At 40.4% G+C, this 15,359-nt stretch overlaps 1 protein-coding gene across 3 annotated transcripts in view; it reads right to left on the bottom strand.

The window, feature by feature from the left end:
• CCNY (cyclin Y) overlaps window positions 1–15,359 on the bottom strand; it is a 133,911-nt gene that overhangs the window by 91,774 nt on the left and 26,778 nt on the right. The window contains exon 1 of one of the 3 annotated variants that reach the window (XM_052806173.1): window positions 1,851–1,869. The exons of the other annotated variants lie outside the window; for them this stretch is intronic. The gene's annotated coding sequence lies outside the window, so the exon portion shown is untranslated. Of the gene's footprint in view, window positions 1–1,850; window positions 1,870–15,359 lie in introns of those variants that run through there. 3 annotated transcript variants of the gene reach the window in all.

The raw sequence follows: 15,359 nt of genomic DNA, 5'->3' as shown, positions 1-15,359 counted from the left end.
CACACATACAGATATAAGGGAAAAGCAGTCAGGGGAAAAAAAAAGGGGGGGGGCAGATCACAGACACCCCTTCTGGAACTGCTGGGAGATGTGAGCACAGACAGGCAATTGGAGACTGATGTTTCAGAGGCTTTGTGCTGCCCTCCCTATAGGAACACTTCCATCTGTGGTCTTCTGCTGGTGGAAATGAAGATAAATAGACTCAAAGACTTCAGAACAACAATGGCAAAAACACTGTGGGTGGTTTGGTTTTGGGGGGTTTTTGGGTGTCGGGGGTTTTTTTGTTTTGTTTAAAAATTTTCAAATAATAATTGGCATCGAAAGGGAACCTGAGTGTTTTGTCTCATTCTACCAGCACAGTTAGTTATCAAATTGTGTAGCTTCTTGCTGAAGCAGAGTACCTTCTGCGGCAGTGCCCAAACACAGCCTCTCCAGGAGGACATCTCCCTAGACAAACGCACACTTCTACAAGGAACCCACGGTGAAGGGAAACATATACATCATCTCTAGCACCCCAAATCCATAACCCCAAGGCACAGACTATCCAATTCTATTGAAATCATTTAATTAATTTTTCAAGAAGACTCAGAAGATATGGGGACAAATGACAAAACAAAGCCAAAACAGATTAGCAGGTTTTTGTCACAGCCAGGGAATGAAGAGCAGCTATAAAAAGGCCACTGATTGCACAAAACATTTTTCAAGTATTTATAGGAAATAGTTGTTGGAAACCCACAACAGGCGCACCTCTCTCCAGAGAGGAGCTGGAGGCCAAAAAAAAAAAAAACCTCCCCAAAACCCCAACAAACACACACCCAAACCCCCAAACCCCATTACTGGAGAACATACAACACTCCTTCCCCCACTGCTGCCAAAGCCAGACGAATAAAGCAGTGCGTGCCAGCACACGCTGGCTCCAACGCAAGGCATTACGTACGCACAACACACTACTGTACAGCCCACTCCTCTGTCCATTAACAACACCATTTTCTTGACAACTGAAGGACAGAAGTAAACGTTCACGAAACCCACTGAGTCCTCACACTTTTTTCTTTTTCCATGAGTTTTTTGCAACAAGACTTCACCTATAAATACTTTCATTAAAGCACAGAAAGCAGCAGTTCACAAGAAAAATTATGCAAGTTCAGATAAGTTCAGGGGCCCCCAGGTCGACTTCATCCGTTGGCAGTGTGCTGAAGCTAACCATCAATACCACTGCCAAATTACCATGAATACAGAAAAGCTAATGGAACTGGCCCATAATTAATATATAAAATATTTATTTATGGATGTCAAGTAAAAATCACAGTTGCTTTGGGGAAAGCACAAGTTCAAAAAGTGACTTGGGGAGAAACTGATAATGAAAATAATTAGAAACATAAAATTAGAACATAAATACAAACAAATTAATAACTTTGAACTTAACTGCCCCAAAAAGGTATTGCAAAGAGAAAAAAAAAATTAGATTATTTCAATTGTTTCCACTGTAAAAGATTATTTCTAAATATCAAGGATTTAATACAGTTATCTTGCTATTAGGTTAATTTTCTTTAGAATAGCAGATTCCATAACCAAATAAGTATATGTTTCCAACCCTCCAATTCTTGTTCTTTCTTTAAAATAGGATTAATAGCAACTAGACAGTGAGAAAAGTGAGTTCAAGTCCCAGGATGCACGGGCAGCCCATTACACTGTCCATTCCACCAAGTATTAGATTCATTTGGGAGGAGGGAGAAGGAAAGGAAGATTAGTTACCTGAACAATCCTTTCAGAAGGGGAAGATAATCAGACTGTAGAATACAGAACAAAGCTTTATCTTACAAAAACAAATACAATGTTCATATACTTACCTATACTTTATTCCGAAGCACAGGAAGCCACACAACCTTACCAGTTTTAAAGATGGTTTAAAGATCTCATTAAAGGCATATGGAAATTTAAAGAAGAACGTTGAGTGTTTTGAAGAATCATCCTGGTCTATGAGATGTGATGCTGGCATATTTGGTTGCCTCAGGTTGATTTTTCTCCACAATTCAGTATTTTAAAAGAAAAGCAGCTTCCTTAGGACGAAGGCTTATTCAAGATTTTGTATAACCCAGCTAAAATAGATAAAATCTCCACATTAGGATTACTTAGGTGACTTAATGTTCTTGGAGGCCTAAAACAAATACAATGGCAATATTCACAGATTGAGACTTGATGAGCAGATGTCAGGGTCCGACATAAAGCCGCTATAAAAGGCTATGGCTCTTTTACAGAGCAGACAGAACACCACAAAAGGATGGATATAACAACGCTGTTGTGTACTATTACATCAGAAAGATTTCCACTAACTATAAATAGCATCAACCCCAAAGCATTAGGAAACACAACATGCTAAGTGGAACCTCTGCTAAGAGAAATCGATTCAACCACAAGCCCGTATTTTGGTGTTGGCAAATAGTTTCTCCCGACGTAAGATACAAAAGCAGTCACATTAATGCTGTACACACTAGGAGCTCAAATAATCCAGGCCTGAAGAAGCAGGAAGCATGAAGCTTGCCAGGGAAGTAAATACAGATTTTAGTCCCAAGACATAAGCAAGTAATATACTGTTTATTTGGTCTCATTTTGTAGTGGACAAGCCCACTTAAATTAATTTTCAAAATCAAGCTTTCGCCCACACAAGCTTCTGCATTAAATCTAGGTCTAAGATGGTGGCCAATGAGGATTATAATATAATTTGTTACTAGACATAGACAGAAGCACAGATTTAGCATTAGGCTAAAAATTCCAGTCACACAACCTTAGAAGCCCATGGTACAGCCACCCAAATCTTTAAGCTGCTTCATTATTGGTGTTCATGCAATGGCTAGTATTTTTCACCTAGGAAAAGGCTTGCAGTAGCTGGCAGTGATTGAGGTAAAGAGATCCCTACTGACAGTGTAACTCTGTAACACTTTGAATCATGAAACTGCATTACAGAAATTGATAAATTAAAATAATAAAAGCAGGTGTGATAGTAGGGGAGGAACTATAAGAAATATTTTCCTCATATAATAAAGAGTGCATCTAATATGCCATTGGATTTATTTTTTGCAAGTTTAATCATGTTCAAAAGTATCTTACTGTGCAAGTATTTCTACCAAATAAACTCTATAAACTAAATAAAAAAATTACACTTATTGAGAAAGTGAATTATTTAAAAGAGTCAGTGGCAGATTTATCAACACTGCAAAGTAAAAAATGTATTATATATCTACACTGCTAAATATTTTATTAAAAAAAAAATCCAACAAAAAAAAAATCTCCAGTGAGTCAAGAATACCATAAGTGTACTTCTAACAAGAATGGTGCTTGGATATGCATCTGTGTTATGGAAGCAAAGACTTCTTGCCTGAACAAAAAAGAAATGATACTAAATGTCACCTAAGAACAAATCACGCCCACTCACCCCACCCCACAACTCCCCATCCCCAATCACATTGTCTACATTTCACAGGACCAATCAATCTAAAAGCAAACAATGCAACAATTAGTGTAGTGTCTTCTCAGACTCTGAAATCACATCCCACAATACTTCCTGTACCATTAAGGCATATAGTTATGTAGTTATTTGCAGAATTCATTTCCTCCTACAATGAGCCCCAAAAAATCTTGAGGACAATTCCTAACACTATTTAAGTTATAGAAGATGTGTGCAGAGGGAAAGCTGGAGAAAGATGTTGGGGGGGAATCTTTAAGATGATAAGCATACCAGTGCCTGAAAGATTTAACATCCTGAACTGGAGAAGTTTGGGGAAAAAACCAAACCCCTCTTTATTAGCAGTCCTTGTAAAAAAGCTAATATTAGGCTGTATATCATATATAATCCAAAACCATGCAAAGTAGACAATTAACAGGTAGTAATTCTACAAAAGCCATTTTGATCTCTCATCCTTTCAGATAAACTTCAACCACCAGAGGCTGTCAACCATTCCTGATGTCAACTATTCTCCATATAAGTCATCCCACTTTTAAAAAAATAAATAATAAATTTGAAAACTTAGACCCTGAATTTTTCTTAAAATACTCTCACACCCATCCACAGTTTATTGGGGGGGGGGGGGGGGGGAGAGAGAAATCAACTATTGCTTACCCAGATGAAGAGTCCCCCTGCTTCCAGCAACAAAGCTGAGAAGGAAAGCTATTTTGAATTCTTGCTGTGAATCCCATTAAAGCTAAAATCTAAAGTCTATATATCCTAAAGCAGATAAAGGTCCATCCTTTCCTTAGCCAGCTATTAATGTGAAAAAACATCTGAAGTGAGGTGTTATAAAAATCATTGAAATAAAACAGTTAAGACCTCCCAGCAAGATCTAAAACAATCCCATATGGTAAGTAATGGGGGATTTTTATTTCTTTTTTTTTTTTTTTCATTTCCAAGAACCCTTAGAAGCATTTGTTCAGGTCTTAATGGAATTTAAGATAGCTTTTGTCTTTCTCAGGAGTCACTGCCCATTTTATCTATCTTTACCAGAAAGGGAACTGCTGCTAGAACACTATGTATTAGGGTCTAACATTTTCAGAAGAGGAGACAAACATTTATCAAAAATTAGGTACTTTCTTAGTCTCAGGCATACTCAACAAAGCAGGACAGAAATTCACGGCGTGAGAGGGGTAGTATTCCTCACCCTTCTCATCTGCAGTGCAACAAATGGTGACACTAAGAAATCAGAAGAAAGCACCCCCAATTCAGGTGACATTTGCAAGGAAAGTAACAGAAACCACAATTACCAACTGCCATTTGCAGTTAATGTACATCTTAAAAACAGCATCGTCGTGGGCCACAAATTAGCATCATATTAGAGAGATCACAGAATCACAGAAAAGCAAAGTATCATTTATTTATGTACCGTGGTCTTCCAAAGTATAATCAATATACAGCCAACAAAGACACTTAAAAACTATCCAAATTAAACAGAAAAATAAAAGCATGTTCAGAATGCAGAAGTTTGCTTTAACTTCCAAGAAAAACATAGCTTTTGTTTAAATTCTTTTTTTAAATGAAAAAGATATAGCTGATATAGCGGATCCAACTTGCATATTGCCTTGATCTACAGCTTAGCCCTGTTGTAAAAACTTTATTTACAGAAAATATAGCTGGGACAGACGTCAGAGATGTTTTCCTCCTACACCTCACTCACCTTATTAAAATGAAACCTCAGTGCAAAATTCAAACCTAGTGTAATAAGCATAGCTAATTTTTTCTTGAAGAAGACTAATCCCAAAGCTCTATTGAAGCTTAATATAAGCTTGTACAGGGTTAGGAAAAGCAAGAAGCTTTGAGCTTGTCTATGCTGCATACTCTTCATATACCAAAGTTCATTAGGAAATAAAAAATAAAAAAAAGAAAGCATCTCAAACAAATAACAAGCAAAAAAACCCTACACCTGAGAAAATTAAAAAATAAGGCCAAATTAGCATTGCTTGTGTCTTAACTTTTTTATTCCTTTTTTTAAAACCTGTGTAATGTCAATATTGCTACATTTAATTGTGCAATAATTCCCACCTGATCAGAAGCGCAGTTAAAATACAACCTCCCTCCAGAACAAGGCAGAAACACTGTTAAAATACCAAACTTCCCTGCTGGGCAATATGTCAGAAAACAGATCCAAACGCCTGGATTTCTTCCCAACTGTGTGAATGTGTAACACCAGAGGAAGAGCCCGCTGCCTCTGTACTCCCCGCTCAGGACCGCGGAGCACGGGCGTACAGAACACAGCAGAGGAAACAGGCTGCGCGGCATCCTTACGCGCCCCAACACCTGACTGCTGCTGAAAACGGAGCAAACGGGAAAGACCGGGGATGGCTTCAGGCGCTCTTGAGAGGTATGACTGACCCCGGCTTATCTTTGGCGGCTTGCCTTACCAAGTCATTTGAATCGTTGGCGTTTACTGCTTGAACCGAGCCCACAGCTCCCCAAGGCACAGCGAGCCGCAGTCCTTTGCGCCCTGACTGCTGCCCCACGACCAGACCCCGCTGCCGAAGGCTCACCACGCGTGGAGCGAGGCGTTTCCTGGCAGACGAGAATTCTCCGCATGGCAAACAGGACTCGGACACCAAAAGGCGAACCTCTGGGCACAGCGCCGGCCCTTCCAGCCCTGCCGTGTGGCAGCCATGCCGGCAGCACGCAGGCTGCTCCCTCCCGCCGCCGCTCGCACCCGCGCCACGTGCACGACTTTCAGCTCGTCTCCACGATCCCTCCGAAGACACTGACAAGCGTTCTTCTAGAAAACCGTCCCCGGCTCCCTTTATGTAAGAACTAGAAAGTAATAAATTGGACTGGCTTCTTGCCGTCAAGGCTCTCACAGGTTTTGTTGGTTTATGGCATATCTGGTAGACATAATGCACCAACGCGAAGTGCAGGCTGTCACAAGCTGCAGTGCAGACAAGCCTTACTGTGGCTAAATTGCGTCCCAGAGGCTATGTGACAGACAACCTCCCTCTATTATCATCAGAGCAGCGCACGAACAGGACAGAAGAAGAGCAGAAGACAGCCAGCTCCTTCTGAAAGAGTGGGGAAAAACAGCAGCTGAATAAATGGGCTGGATGGAGAAGATTACTGATTGCGTTTAAAACCGATTACTGGTTACTTAATGGAATAAAAGACTAGGAAATAAAAAATATAATTTACCACTCTGATAATGATTACATATACCAGTCAGAGCTGGTATGTGAGAAAGCACAGTGCCTGAGAACCACTGACAGCAGTACTTTGACGGGCACTAAATTCTTCAGAAAAAAAAAATTAAGTGGAAATTGCAGGGGCACATAAGTACATAGTAGATGTAATATAATGTGTTATTAAAGCCATAGTAAAACCTAACAGCTGGAAGCAGTGACAAATACATATTGATAAAACTTAGATTTAACTGTGAGAATAATTAACCTTTAACAATTTATTTATTGATATGGTGATTCTTCTAAGTGTTCAAATTAAAAAGTTGAATGTCTCCAAATACATCTTAAGGGGAAACACTTTCTTCAGTTTCGGTTTGCTACAACAAAGAAAAAAGGGAATATATGAGGATACATGCTAGTATTTGCATAGCACCAAAATAAATCATTCTATCTGAGCAAGATTCTTGCTCTGGACTCACCTGAACACAGTGTTTCCACAAAATCTTTCTCCATCAAATAATGTGAACTTAGAAGTATTTTTCTGTATTATAATTGCAACTGCATGTTGCAGCAGTATACCTGGAGACAACATAGGCATTTCTGACCTCTCAGCTGACGGAGGGATTTCCTACACTGCCTCAAAACATCTGAGCCTGCCACATGGTATGGGATGCCTGAAGAAAAAGCACCTCAAAATACATGTGCCATTGGCATTGCAACAGTGAATCATTAAATAATTTCCAGCGAGTCACCTCTATGTCAAATCCCTGACAGGAAAGATTAAGCAGGGCTGGGTCCTATATCCAGGCTTCAAGATTTTTTTTGTATTTTCACAAGCCCTGGTCCTCATGGGGGACTTCAACCACCCTGATATCTGTTGGAGGGACAACACAGCAGGGCATAAGCAATCCAGGAGGTTCCTGGAATGTGCTAATGATAAATTCCTTCTCCAAATGATAGAGGAACCAACAAGGAGAGGTGCTATGCTGGACTTTATTCTCACCAACAAGGAGGGGCTGGTGGGGAATGTGAAGCTCAAGGGCAGCCTTGGCTGCAGTGACCATGAAATGGTGGAGTTCAAGATCCTTAGGGCAGCGAGGAGGGCGCACAGCAAGCTCTCCACCCTGGACTTCAGGAGAGCAGACTTTGGCCTCTTCAGGGATCTGCTTGGTAAAGTACCATGGGATAAAGCCCTGGAGGGAAGAGGGGCCCAAGAAAGCTGGTTAATATTCAAGGATCACTTCATTCAAGCTCAGGAGCGATGCATCCCAACAAAGAGGAAGTCAGGCAAAAACACCAGGAGGCCTGCATGGATGAACAAGGAGCTCCTGGACAAACTCAAACACAAAAAGGAAGCCTACAGAGGGTGGAAGCAAGGACAGGTAGCCTGGGAGGAATACAGAGAAATTGTCTGAGCAGCCAGGGATTAGGTTAGGAAAGCTAAAGCCCTGAGAGAATTAAATTTGGCCAGGGACGTCAAGGGCAACAAGAAAAGCTTCTATAGGTATGTTGATGATAAAAAGAAGACTAGGGAAAATGTGGGCCCTCTCCAGAAGGAAATGGGAGACCTGTTTACCCAGGACATGGGGAAGGCTGAGGTACTCAACGACTTTTTTGCCTCAGTCTTCATCAGCAAGTGCTCCAGCCACACCGCCCAAGTTGCAGAAGACAAAGGCAGGGACTGGGAGAATGAAGAACTGCCCACCATAGGAGACGATCAGGTGAGAGACCATCTAAGGAACCTGAAGGTGCACAAGTCCATGGGACCTGATGAGAGGCATCCGCGGGTCCTGAGAGAACTGGCGGATGAAGTGGCTAAGGCACTATCCATCATATTTGAGAAGTTGTGGCAGTCTGGGGAAGTTCCCACTGGACTTCCAGTTCCTGTCTGGAAAGGGAAAACATAATCCCCATTTTTAAGAAGGGAAAAAAGGAAGACTTGGGGAACTACAGGCCAGTCAGTCTCACCTCTGTGCCCAGAAAGATCATGGAGCAGATCCTTCCGGAAACTATGCTAAAGCCCATGGAAAATAAGGAGGTGATTGGTGACAGCCAATATGGGTTCACTAAGGGCAAATCATGCCTGACAAATTTGGTGGCCTTCTACGATGGGGTTACTGCATTGGTGGACAAGGGAAAAACAATGGACGTCATCTACCTGGACTTGTGCAAAGCATTTAATGCTGTCCCACATGACATCCTTGTCTCTAAATTGGAGAGACATGGATTTGACGGATGGACCACTCGGTGGATAAGGAATTGGCTGGATGGTCGCACTCAAAGAGTTGTGGTCAACAGCTCAAGGTCCAAGGGGAGAGCAGTGATGAATGGCATTCTTCAGGGGTCAGTATTGGGACTAGTGCTATTTAACATCTTTGTTAGCGACATGGACAGTGGGGTTGAGTGCACCCTCAGCAAGTTTGCTGATGACACCAAGCTGTGTGGTGCAGTCAACACGCCAGAGGGAAGGGATACCATCCAACGGGACCTTGACAGGTTTGAGAGGTGGGACCGTGCAAACCTCATGAAGTTCAACAAGGCCAAGTGCAAGGTCCTGCACATGGGTAGGGGCTTTACCAAGCACAAATATAGGCTGGGCGATGAGTGGATTGAGAGCAGCCCTGCAGAGAAGGACTTGGGGGTACTGGTGGATGAAAAACAGAATATGAGCCAGCAACGTGCGCTTCCAGCAGAGAAAGCCAACCGTATCCTGGGCCACATCAAAAGAAGCGTGACCAGCAGGTCAACGGAGGTGATTCTGCCCCTCTACTCCACTCTCATGAGACCCCACCTGGAGTACTGTGTTCAGCTCTGGGGCCCTCAACATAAGAAGGACATGGACCTGTTCGAGCGAGTGCAGAGGAGAGCCACGAAGATGATCAGAGAGCTGGAGCACCTCTCTTATGAAGACAGGCTGAAAGAGTTGGGGTTGTTCAGCATGGAGAAGAGAAGGCTTCGGGATGACCTTATAGCAGCCTTCCAGTACCTAAAGGGGGCCTGCAAGAAAGCTGGAGAGGAACTTTTTACAAAGGCATGTAGCGATAGGACCAGGGGTAATGGCTTTAAACTGAAAGAGGGTAGATTTAGACTAGACAGAAGGAAGGAATTCTTCACTGTGAGGGTGGTGAGGCACTGGAAGAGGCTGCAGATGCCCCATCCCTGGAAGTGTTCAAGGCCAGGTTGGATGGGGCTTTGAGCAACCTGGTCTAGTGGAAGGTGTCCCTGCCCAAGGCAGGGGGGCTGCAACTAGATGATCTTTAAGGTCCCTTCCAACCCAAACCATTCTATGATTCTCTGGTTCTATGATTTTAGAAATACAACAGTAAGAAGTCAGCAGACACTTTCAGGAGGTTCCTTCCCATGCACTCACCACTGACATATTTCACTGTGCCACATGCATTCAAAACCTTATTTCTTAAGGTAGGAATTTAGAAACTAATTTAAAAAAAAATTCAGGTAATGGATATAAAAAAATCCTTTATACTATAAATTCAAACTCATGTTTTGTTTTGTTTTATTTGGAGAAACAGGGCACATCCCTTAGTACCAATATAGGACTACAGCCACTGACTTCCATGACACAAGTAACAACCTGTTTAATAATCCAATGTTTATCTGCAGGCTCTCTGAAAATCTTTGCAAACCTATTTGTAGCATGGTTCTGTTTCAGTTAAAGGCTATGGAGAGTCAACATGGGTGGTAAATTCTGTAGCATTTTTTTTCTTCTTGGTAAATTAATATCAATCTAATCTCCATCAAACATAACACTACCTTAAAGCCTGTGCCTGCTCAGACTGATACAAATAGAAAAAATGCCACTCAAACTGTATAGGCTCAGAAAAACTTGCATCTTAATTAAAAATAAAGAAAAAAAATTGTAAATGAGAACAGAGTCATGGCAAGAAATGAATTTATAATGGAGCTGGTTTTAGCTGGAACATAATAAAGCAACTGAGCAACTGCAGGAATTCTCTATTTAGATATACTGCAGTATAAACACTCACCCATTCTAATACTATTAAAAGAAACAAGACACTAAATATTGACTCTAAGGATAAAAATATCTTTCAATGATCTAGCCCATAACTGTAATGTATGTGTAAATGTTCCACAAATCAAGACACTGTACAAATTCAGGCTATTCATAACTGAACACACTTTATGAATACTTTTTAAGGCCGTTTTTATTTCACAGCCTTTGTGTGGTGATAGGTATTTTCCTCTTCCCCAAGCCCTAAAAACATTAGCTTCAGAATAATACGTAAAGAACAAACTAGACCGAAGAGGATGTAAGGAAACAGTATCCTCTAATAGTGAGACAAACTTGCAGTGTACTTTTTTAACTTTGCATATGTTTTCCAAACTGCAAACTCCCAGACTAACAAATCCCTTAAGATCTGAGCTCTATCTTCAGGTTTTTGTATATGACAGCTTTGAATAAACATTACAAGTGTAAGTTAATTTAGAACTAATTTCTTTTAAAAAGATCCCGAAACTTTTTTAATTTCCACAGAGTCAAGGAGAAAGGAAGGCTGGAGAACTGCAGGCAACACTTTAGTTTCTTATACACTACCATGCACATTAGCAATTGTAAGGCAAGAGACTCCTCAGCGCACTGCAGCTACGCACCCAAACCAGCTCTCTCCTGCTGTTCTAACAGACATATTTCTGAACGTACCAAAAATATTCTGAAGGCAACACTTACAATAAACACCCACCACGAGCAAAAGGAATTGTTATATTGACGTGGTTTCTTTCATCCTGATTTGAAACCATGCTGAGATCCAACGATAACAAGAAACACAAAAGGCAGAGTTTGTCACTGTTCTTAGCTGCATTTTTGACATCTGTTTCACAGCTCTTGGAAAGCCTATTTCCATTAATCTATCATGAGAAAGGATAGGAGATAAAATTCCCAGGCTGCAGAGGGCATTAGGAGACTTTCCTAGTTGACTGTACATTAAGAAAGAACTGTAACAGCCAAATAATGTTACTCTGAATAGACGGAAGATGCTGTAATTCTATTCCTCCTTTTGTCTTAATGGAGTTATTTATGTTGCAATCTTGAAGGCAGACCACTTACCAAAGACATTAACAGCCACCTGACACAAAGAAACAGCAGACTAAGAAGAGGAGGTGACACCCTGGTCCCATTCAGCAGAAGCAGGTGTCTACACTTCCCTGACTTAGCCCACAAATTATCATTTGTAAAAGTTTACATATATTACTCCTGCTGCACATTAACATTTAAGCAGATTCCACCAAACACCCCAGAGATTCATTATCAAATCTAGGTAAAAGTAAGGGAAACGATTAAAGGCTTCATCACAGAGAGCACTTTAAATGACTTAAAAGCATAGCCTTTGTAGTATTTATGCATTTTAAAAATCAGAACAAAAATATGTTTACCATTCAGTATCATTAAAACATAAACATAACAAGCCACTTTAAAGTTGAATACTTTCCTAAGATTAGTATCCTAAATCAAAGAGGGATAACATACTGGTCATATGCAGCTTCCACAGAAATAACGTACACTCAGCACACCATTAATAACTGGGCTTCTTTTATTTAAAAGATTAATTTCAAGCACTTGGCCTTGAGAGCATCAATCTCAATTTATATGACAAGATTCCAAACTGGCTTCTCTCATATACGAGCAAAAGCAACACTAAAAACAAATACAGGATCTGACAACAACAGAAACTTGTGGAAAAGAAGGAATTAAAACAGGAGGAGGAGAGGGAAGACTCTTGTTACAAAAAAAAAATGAATTAAACCATTCATTATATATATATGTAACTCATGGGAGATTTTAAAACATACAATAGGTTTTCTATTTTTCTGAAGGACACTAACACTCTGTACTTATCGTATTTGCTACTGAGGAATACAAAGGAAGAGGTCACTAAAGAGCATCTACCCACCTTAGGTAACTTTGAGTTACTAACCCCAAATTCTAAGTTTACAGAAGTAAATGTTAGAAAAGCACCTTCAAGCATGAACAACAGTCAGTGACGTGAAAACGTGTTAGTACTCACTTTGCAATCCTGAGTACAGAAACAAAGTGGTCAGCCATTTGAAAGAGAAAAATAATTGGAATTAGCTCCTCTGGATTAACTCAATAATCAAAAAGCCCAATGGTATTGATCCATATGGCTCGAGCTGTGTGGGTTGAAAGATATTTCACTTTTGAGAGTCTACTTTAAAGTCTAAAATAGAGTAAGCATGGTGGTCTCGGCCCAGGTCCCTCCAAACGCCACTAAAACTCATGTCATTTAATCTGGACCAGCTGACTTCCTGGTAGGACGTGTGAGAAGAAATTGTGTTTCTCTGAACAAGACTGGCGATAGGAAAAACAAAGCACCAACAACTTTACAGCACAGCTAACGGCCGTAGAGAAGGTGTCCGTCTGCATTGGTTTAAAGAATGGAGAACAACCACCTCATTGCCTTCAGGATGTTTATTATCTAGTGTCATAATTAATGCCATTTCAGTTAAACTTCATACGGGAAAGCAGCAGGAATTAAGAGTAAATACCAAAACTCCTGTCAGAAGGAAAAATATTGCAACAAGCTATGAACACTTGCCATTATCTCTGTGACTGCAGTTACGAGCCTTTGACTTGCTTTTAACATTTTTCATTCAATCTCAGACAGCCCAATAAACAACAAGACTTCAAGATTGTTCCATTTTCACACTCGAGATGGGGCAGGAGACATTCACATTTGTAGTGATTTATAGAAATCACTATTTACCAGACAGGATTTAAACACAATGCTACAAGACACTTCCCATTTGAGGATTGTTTTCAGGGAACAGGAAAGGTTTGGGGAGCCAACACATCTCTTAATTTGCAGGCTACTTTTTATGCAGTAAAATATTCACAGTACATTTCTCTAAGTATGAAGGAAACCAAGATAAGAGTTCAGTTTACCACACACTTTGTGGTTTAGCCACAAAAAATAAAAAGTAGTTGGCCCACGGGAGAACGTCTGTATGCAGTGGGGCCATGCTTGAACTAAAATTATCCCAAAGACTGCTTTAGGTATGACAAAGCAAGAAACAAAATACCCTGCTTTATGTATTACATAGTACATTCAACATTCTACTTTTGATGTTGTGTGACAGTGATTTACACTAGTTGGCATCCATTGAAAAATGTATATATGTTGAATTATGCTATATACAGCCCTCGAGCTACAGGCATACTCTGCTTATCAGTAAGTTATCTTACATCATCTATAAGGATGTAAGTCCTTCACTTCCACTGCTTAGTATAAATTTATTCCTCCTTTGTTTTCAACTTTATCATACTAGAAAACGGTAAAATTTTAGTTTATTCATTTCTGTTCCTCTATTTTGTCAAGCTACCCTGATACAGGAGGAAAAAGTTCTTCATCCATTGTCGACAGTTTAACCAGAGAACCAAAGGACAAAAGAGAAGGCCAAGGAGAGATGGGTGCTTCAGATACAGGAATCCAAGCTGTAATCTTTCAGACAAAAATGCAAGAAATGTTTTGTTTTTCTCTTTTTCCTCCAACATCATACTACTGCTGAAATTGTGTACAAAAACCAGAGGAGAGGACAAACTCAAAAAAACTTCTAACAAAAAGACAGCCAAGGCCAAATCAACACTTGGGTTTATTTCAACCCAGAAGAAAAACAAACTTCAACACAGGGAAGCACAAACACTGGGAAGGGTGACCATTTGCAGGCAAAAAGGGTCAGACATCTGAACAAACTTGCTGGAGCAGGGGAGCTCTCCAGACAAATGCTTCCTTTTGGCAAACATCTTCCCACTTACAAGACACCTTCCCCCGTGAAAACACAATACATTTACAACCTTCAAAGCGTATGTAACATGCCGCTGGGCACCTCATATATTATGATGTTACCAAAAGTTAGCCCATAACAGAAGTCTCCCAGGTTTGCATCAGCACTGAGCACATCCCTAAGAAACAGGAGAAGAACATGGCTTGCTCAGGCTACGGGTCCACTTCGGTTAAGCACGCTTGATCAGCCAGGCACAAACACAAAGGTTTTCTTTCCCATCACAAAGTGCTCAGCCAAGGGAAGCATGACCCGTAAGTTAAAATACAACTGCCACTGTAGCACTGAAATGAATATTATTTCTTAGAAACCTTGATATAAAAAATGAAGTTAAAATGCACTAAATTTGGAAGAGGGGTTATTTGGGGACAGGGGAGAGAATGAGGAAGCCTATTCAAAGTCATTTAGTAAAAAGCTAAACTAATTTACAGAAAGAAGATAAGCATTTCTGCAACCAGAAAGTAAGTTTAAATTATTCTTCCCCAGTGATATACACATGTAGGAAATATAAATTCAACAAAGAGGCTGGAATTGGGTCACTTTCCTCCCAACATTACCAGCCTATGGGAAACAGATCCTAGCTTCAAACTGCTCATTCTTGAAAATTATTACAACCTTGCCAAATTTAAAGAACAGGCTATGCGGAGTTCTTCATTGGATGACTCCTGAAGTCCAATTATGTAGCACTTCTGTTTCCAGAAGACAGAATGACTGGGGGAAAATAACGTAAACTAAAAGATTACAATATAAATGTGATTCAGAATCAGAATTTAAAGGTATTTCCAGTACATTGGTTACATATCAATGCAACAGCAAAAGAATCAGGGTGAGGTTTTTTACTTCAGTGAAACAAAGGAGAAAGAACTCTCGTCAACCAAATTAGT

This window comes from Harpia harpyja, chromosome 1 (genome assembly GCF_026419915.1).
Source record: "Harpia harpyja isolate bHarHar1 chromosome 1, bHarHar1 primary haplotype, whole genome shotgun sequence".
NCBI lineage: Eukaryota > Metazoa > Chordata > Aves > Accipitriformes > Accipitridae > Harpia > Harpia harpyja.
Note: the sequence above shows the minus strand (reverse complement) of the source record. Positions and strands in the feature narration are given on the sequence as shown.